At 28.8% G+C, this 8,194-nt stretch overlaps 1 protein-coding gene across 2 annotated transcripts in view; it reads right to left on the bottom strand.

The window, feature by feature from the left end:
• LOC100166088 overlaps positions 1-5,677 on the bottom strand; it is a 73,933-nt gene extending 68,256 nt beyond the window's left edge. The window contains exon 1 of one of the 2 annotated variants that reach the window (XR_510332.3): positions 5,366-5,676. The gene's annotated coding sequence lies outside the window, so the exon portion shown is untranslated. Of the gene's footprint in view, positions 1-5,365 lie in introns of both variants that reach the window. The other variant, XM_008180827.3, reaches the window with a different exon arrangement.
• Between the last annotated feature and the right edge of the window lie 2,517 nt (positions 5,678-8,194).

The raw sequence follows: 8,194 nt of genomic DNA, 5'->3' as shown, positions 1-8,194 counted from the left end.
GTTTTTCCTGCCGCTTTTGAAAAGTATTGGGAAATTTTCACTTTTGACCCCCCAAAGTACCAACTAGATTCACTTTCCTTTCAGAAAAGGTACAACTTTTGAAAATCGAAGCATTTTTACTGCTCCAAAAGTTGTCGTCAGACACAAAAAAAAAAAAAAAAAAAAAAACACACATCATTGTAAAATCAATACATTCATCACTTCGTTCAAAATCTAAAAATATGATTATGTAATATAATAATTATGTATTATGTACCTATAGTACCTACCTATTTTTAAATGTCTCAATATAAGGATATTCCGTAAAAAATGAGTACTTAATTAAATAATTTTATACATTAAATGTAATGTGTTTAAAATGTGTTATGAGTATTTGTCTATAACAACTAATAACTTCTTATATGAAAATTCAAAAATATAATGTAACCATGGGCTTCTTTTAATACAATAAACCATCGTTTTTACTTTTTATCATTCGGTTATACAATAAGCCAATATTTACAGGTATATCAAATACCAAGGTACTTAAAATGTCAGATTTTACCATAACTACACATACTAAGTTAATAGGTCTATGGATTTTATTATCATAACGCAACACGGCAACACACCCATCCCAATAATCCCATAATCATATTATTAAGTATTGGATCATCTGATTATACATCTACAAGTTACAACCTACCCTGAAGTGGTTCGCGTATATTCTTAGAATTTATAAATTTATCTCGAAATTCCAGTCATCGTCGTCGATGTCTGTATAATGGTTATTTATATTGCTGTTAACATTTTATTGATTCGTATTTCGTTATACTATTTCTCTTATATAATAATAGGTGCGTATTGCGTTCTTCGTATAAATTCGTGTAAATCTGCATTTCGTGTTCCGCGTTGTTGTCCTGGTTTTAATAATCGTACCGGTGAGCCAATCCTTTAAGGTCTTCTTTTATCTGTTGATATTTTTAATATTTACAATTATATATTATAATATTTTACTTTACACCGATTACATTTTACTTTTTACATAGACATTTAAAACAACTAGATAGCCGACTACAGGATAATATTGAAGTCAACAGGGCAATGTTTACAAAATCGCATGATTGATATTATTGATATATATTGATTTATTATCAGATATCAGTGTCTTATCTATTGAGTTATTATGTAAATATTGCCCTGTTGGCATATGGCGGCCCGACTTCAACATTCTAATGGCAATGTAATATATAGTCGGCTATCTAGTTGTTTTATATATCTATGACTTTTTACAACAATACTATGAATGTTGAATATCCATCATACATGTATACATGTATACATTGTAGGCAGACTCGCAGACTTCAGTAGATTTTATAGTTATTCGGTAGTTGATAACTGATAACTGATAGGTAAGTATGGCTCGGAACTTAATGCCCTTAAAATATACTTTTATATGCATTGTACTTATGCGCTTAAAATAGTACAATTATGCCCTAATATATATTATAATTTGTACTAAATATTTATTAGTAAAAACGGGAAATTGTACGTCAACTTAATAAGAATTTGAAAAAAATGATACAATTAGTACTCTTAAAACTAAAAAACCACTAAATATGCAAAAATATACTCTATAAACTCATAATATTTTTTTCGTAATGTCTTGAAATTAATTTCAAGCTTACTTAGCAATCAAATCTAATAGTCCAAAAACAACATGCAAATACAACAACATCCGAGCCCTACTGATAACAGATAAGTCCTTGGATACAAATTATTTTTGAATAATCGGTACCTAAGTACTTACCTATATATAATCAGTTTTGTTGTTGTGCCTAATCATACATTCATACTATAACAATAGGTATCAGTTAAGCATATTATTGTGCCATATTAAAACTGCACTAATGATCAGTGTTGGGAATAGATAACTAATAATTTATCTAGATAAAGATAAAGATGACTGTAATAATTTTTATCTAGATACAGATAAACTAAATTTTATCTAGATAAATATGAGATAATTTCATGTTTAATTTTGAAAATATTCAGGATACCTACTTGAGTCTACAGGTAAAAAAAAATACATAATTTAAAATTTTTAAAGCAGAGGACAGAGATCGTACAGATCGGTTAAGCGATAACTGAAATACCGGGAATTCTAATAGGGTTTTATAAATATTAAATTGTTATAAATTACAATTATTATAAGTTATAACATTATTATGCTTGTGAGTCCAATATCCATGAATGTTGGTTTATTTTTGTCGGTTTAAAACAATTATTATTTTTCATACTTTGTACACAATTCTATGAAACGGGTATCAGCTAATGAGACCATCATCATTCGGTGGCGGCCAGCGGGTAGCAGGGATAGATGTTTTAGATTTTGCTATTTTTAGTTGTTCTTACAATCTTACCTACTACATGCCCATTACATATTTCTATTTTTGGGTTTTCTCTTTGTTTACGATGTAAAACTCCAGACTAACAATAAATATTAAAATCATGGTATTATAATGCATATTACTAAACATGTTTTCTATGTAATAGGTGAAAAATAGAAAAATGTAAAAATAAAATAATAAAAATATTTTAAATTTTCAAATTTTCTTTTAGTTCATTTAAATAAATTATCTAGATAATTTCTCATAGATAACTAGAATTTTATCTAGATGAAGATAAAGATAACTGAGTAGAAATTTATCTAGATAAGATAAAAGATAAATAATTTTTATCTAGATAGCTTATCTAGATAAATTTATCTAGATATTTCCCAACACTGGTCGTAGGCCGTAGGATGAGCTGTAGTGAAGACAATTTTCCAATGTCAAATATGTTGTTCTAGACAATGAATAATAATAGGATATGTCATTTAAATATTTAAAAAAACGAACATGTATCACAGTTAAATCATTTGTATAGTTTTACGTTATACCTTATACATCATACTAACCAAAAGTCATACATTTTAGAACATTACAAATGTTATAGAATTTAATTAAATAGGACAAATAGGTAGGTCCACTCTTCAAAGAATAAAATATGGAATTACAAAATACATATATGCAGTATGAAAGACGTAAAGAATTAAAATTATTTTATATGCGAGTACAAAATTACGATAATGTATGGTCATTATTCATTAGAGTGATCAAAATTTCACTTTCAGCATAATATGATTTTTCCATTGTCTTTTAGAATTCATTATTTCATAAAATATATAGGTACCGTGTGCATTATTTAATTCAATGAATTTGGTTCGTGTTAATTTATGATTTATTTTCAAAGAAAAGTGCATCAACCCATGCATTGAATAAAATATAAACTGATATAGTCATGTAGGTATTTAAAAACTGGAAGCAAATTAACACATCCAAAATATTATAATTTCCCTACAATATTTTTATTTCTTGATTTATATAATATCATAAATTACCCAATGATTGCGTTTCAGTAACGAGTAACACATTTAGTAGATAATTGATATTATACATATAGTAAACATTGTAATCAATGGTAAAAAATATAATTTTAGACGATAATAAAACTTGGTGTACCTACTTAAATTTGAAATAAAATTGCAGCCGATGTTGAAGTACGAAAAACTAGGTAGGTACAAAAAATAGTTATTTCCACGACATTGAATGAAAAAAACTTGTTTCTTAATACATAAAAAATAATAAAAAAAGTGGATGTCGCTCTGCTGTAAAGTAGATTACAAGTGGGTCATTGTATAATGGTTGTATTAGACTTGAATTCAAGGATATAATATCATTGTATAAGAAAAACGATTCTGAGAGGAGACGGTTTGTCAGTCTGGATATTTTATATTTTGTTATTATTTATTTTATCATGTAAGTTGAATAAATATTAAAATATTATAATTTTTATTCGTTTCTATGGTGATAAACAAAGCGTTAGAAATTAAAATCCCATTTTTAGCGTTTTTTCGTAATTTTCCGGTGGTTTTTCCCGTGGCATTAAATAACTATTAAGAAAATCGAAAAATGACCTCTCTAAAGTACCATCTTGATCCAATTTGCTAAAAGATAAGGTACTATATGTTGAAATCGAAACACTCCTTCTGGAAGAAATTTTGTATACAGGATATAAAAAAAATAAAATAAAAAAATAAACACCATTGTAAAAACAATAGCTTCCTCGCTCCGCTCAGAATCTAATATAGAGTAAAAATGATTGCTAACTATATGACAAAAAAAGCATTATTTATTTATTTAACTGACTCACATTGCATCGAATGTTGACATACAGACATGATTAAATCCATGTAGTAAGTTTTTTTAGATAAACTGAATAAAAAGTATTTTTAAATGAATTGGATACACCTGCCTAGTACCAAAGTTTGCGTAACTATTTCCTCTATTTAATAACTCGCTCCAATCATCAAAGCATAAACACTAAATACTAAACATTGTCGATAATAATACCTACGTATATAAACTGCTCCCAACCTATTTACACAACTAACGTATCTCTAATAATTATATATAGGACTATAGAATCATAGCAATGATAATACAATACTTCAATATCTACCTAGGTATTGCCTACCTATTTATTACGTCAAAACGTCCATCTGTCAACAAAATATATTCGATGGACTTTACTGAAATAGGTAGGTCACTGATAAATCTATATTTTTAGTTTTGAACGAAATCAATAAGAATAGAATTTATAATTTATCGAAATGATAAATGCTATCACACATTTTTGAGTGTTAGACCTAATTTTTTGAACGCGCGTTTATATTTTTATTTACCGGCTAACCTAAATATTATTCGGAATTCAAAATTCTTATATCAGTTTCCTGTAGACAATTGTTTATGTCAGTTAAGCGGGCAGGATGACATAGAAAAATGACGTATTTGGTTATGTTTAGAAAAAATTAATTATAAATAAATGTAATTTTGCAATCGTCGTCAAAATATACAACCTACGGGTAGGTGAGGCGCGGCCAAAATATTTGTTCATAACTGCGTCATCGTCGACAGAGTTGTTTTCGGGAATGTTTGCGGCGTAGTAGGTAGTATAATATTTATAAAATATAAAATATACCTAATACAAATGACAACGAATCCTCCCCAGGAGGGCGTTAGACAGCTGCCACCTGCAAGGGTGGCGCGTCTGCACGTAGTCAATAATATATTACAGTAGACTCTCGCAACTCTTTATAATATCTTGACATTTTTGATAGATACCTATCTCAAATATAAAAAAATTTCCTTAAAATACCATAGCACATTATAATATTGGTTTTTGATACCTGGAATTTTTTATACCCCTTTAACTTTGATTTACCGAAAGTCGACAGTATTATAAATTGTTGTTATTTTAATATAATATAGTGATTGTCACTTACGTTCAGCTCCTATTCTACGGTGGCCAGTGGACGGTCCTCGATGGCCGCTGCGTGGTGTATAGTTACACAGCAGATTCGTCGCGATATCGTTCGACGGTGTAGGTGGAAATAAAATCCTAAAATCGAGTAAAATAACGATAATTCACGTAGTCAGGTCGCCGTTAAGACGCGGGTTACCAGTTGTAAACACAATAACGCACGTACACACACGAGTACGACCGTAGTACCGCTAACCGGTGCCGCGAAATGACTGACGACGATATAATATGCGTGCCACGAGGTCTTCGCCGGAGACTGAACCTGAGCGAGTAGGAATCCGAGCGAACAGGTGTCTTCTCATAACCGTAAAAACCTTCCTTTGCCCCTTCACCCCCACTAAACTGAACATTCGGCCCAGTGTACGCGGCCGCGATTGCTCCTCCTCTCCGCCTCCCACCCGAGGGCCATTCCGTAGCGTAATCGTTGTCGTCTCGTCGCGTTTGCTTAGCGCATTATATTATTATTATTATTACGGCGGTCTTCGTGTATAGTTGGTAAACATATTATTATTATAATATTTTATATTGTATATTGCAATATTATAATATAAAAATAAAATACAGCGTCAGATTCACGTCGTAACTCGTAAAGTCGTAACTTCAACTACGGTGTGCGAGTAGAGAAAAAAATACCCGGAATACTCTGATAAAATAATAGTCGCTTGTATATAATTTCACGTCTTCCAACAATAATTGTCCCAAAAATGATCTTGAAACGATCACCGTGTGATGACTGATAAGGAATATGCACCGAATAGGCACATATTGTATTGTATAGAAGCAATAATAATTAGTAGCGAATCGGTTGTTATAAATTATAATATATTGTGTCATGTTCATATAAGAACCAAAAAAAATAATAATTTGTTGACATAGTTAATATAAAACAAACTGACGACAACTACAACAATTTGGCTACCAATCATAATATTATAGGATTTAATATTTCGTATAGGTTACCAATATTACCAATTACGATTCCGCGGTGGCCGGCTGTATACCTATATAGTCTCGTTTATTCATATTATTCGACGATGTCACCGTTCAAGATTGCACATGCGAAAACTGACCTACTGACGATATCATAAGTATTACCATTGATTTTATAATATTTTATGTATATCATAAAATCAATGGTATTACATAGGCAATTGTTTACTTTTTCTTTCTTAAATATTTTGTTTCAAATTTTTTGTCTTTGCCTTCCTCTAGATATAATCTACCATTTTTTTATTGTTACATTTTTGGTATTCTTAGAATTTTAACAATCCATGATCCCATCACCGGAAGCTAAATATGTTTAAATAAAAAAATTAAAATAATTCTGTTACAAACTCATATAAATTAATATAACTGAAAAAAAATAATACAAAAAAAAAAATATATAATTTATGATCATTATTATAGGTTGGTATATCCCATAAACTGCAATGTTCGCTAATAATGTATTTATTGATTAGACAGATCATATAGGTAGGCGCTAGGCACTGGCTACTGTATATTATATTCAATATTATGTATAGTATTATTACAATAATTGAGTAACAACACAGAATATAATTTAAAAATGTAATGACTGTCGAGTGTCGACCGTCTGTGATAAAGACTCAAAATTATTTATGTATAAGAAGAAATTGTATCATACATCATAATTTCCAAACAGCATTTGTGATATGATAATATTTTGTGAATATTTTAAAGTGCTTGAATAATGAATATTTTACTACCAATATTGTATAAATATTTTCTTTTCATAATAACGAAATATTGTACTTTATGATTGCATAAAAATATTGACTTAATATTTTTATATGGTTTTCATAAAAATGTTTTTTGAAAATATTTGATTAAAATGTTTTGTTATTAAAATATGAACTTTTTGGCCAAAGAATATAACTAAAATATTTCCTTATTATTTACGCAACTTTTGACAACCATATTATTATCATGACAATATTTTTGCCATAGTTAGTAAAATATTTTTATGCTGTGTGGCGTTTCAGCGCTTGTAATAATTTCATTTATAGGTATATTACGAGTTATGACTTATCAAGTATTATATTAAATATTAATTGTTAGTTCAAACAACAACGAGAATAGTACACATATTTTATAACATTTAATAATATTTTAAATATAAAAATAATAAAAAAAAAATATGATTATGTAATATAATAATTATGTATTATGTACCTATAGTACCTACCTATTTTTAAATGTCTCAATATAAGGATATTCCGTAAAAAATGAGTACTTAATTAAATAATTTTATACATTAAATGTAATGTGTTTAAAATGTGTTATGAGTATTTGTCTATAACAACTAATAACTTCTTATATGAAAATTCAGAAATATAATGTAACCATGGGCTTCTTTTAATACAATAAACCATCGTTTTTACTTTTTATCATTCGGTTATACAATAAGCCAATATTTACAGGTATATCAGATACCAAGGTACTTAAAATGTCAGATTTTACCATAACTACACATACTAAGTTAATAGGTCTATGGATTTTATTATCATAACGCAACACGGCAACACACCCATCCCAATAATCCCATAATCATATTATTAAGTATTGGATCATCTGATTATACATCTACAAGTTACAACCTACCCTGAAGTGGTTCGCGTATATTCTTAGAATTTATAAATTTATCTCGAAATTCCAGTCATCGTCGTCGATGTCTGTATAATGGTTATTTATATTGCTGTTAACATTTTATTGATTCGTATTTCGTTATACTATTTCTCTTATATAATAATAGGTGCGTATTGCGTTCTTC

The sequence above is a fragment of the Acyrthosiphon pisum genome, chromosome A1 (assembly GCF_005508785.2).
Source record: "Acyrthosiphon pisum isolate AL4f chromosome A1, pea_aphid_22Mar2018_4r6ur, whole genome shotgun sequence".
NCBI classification, from domain to species: Eukaryota; Metazoa; Arthropoda; class Insecta; order Hemiptera; family Aphididae; genus Acyrthosiphon; species Acyrthosiphon pisum.
Note: the sequence above shows the minus strand (reverse complement) of the source record. Positions and strands in the feature narration are given on the sequence as shown.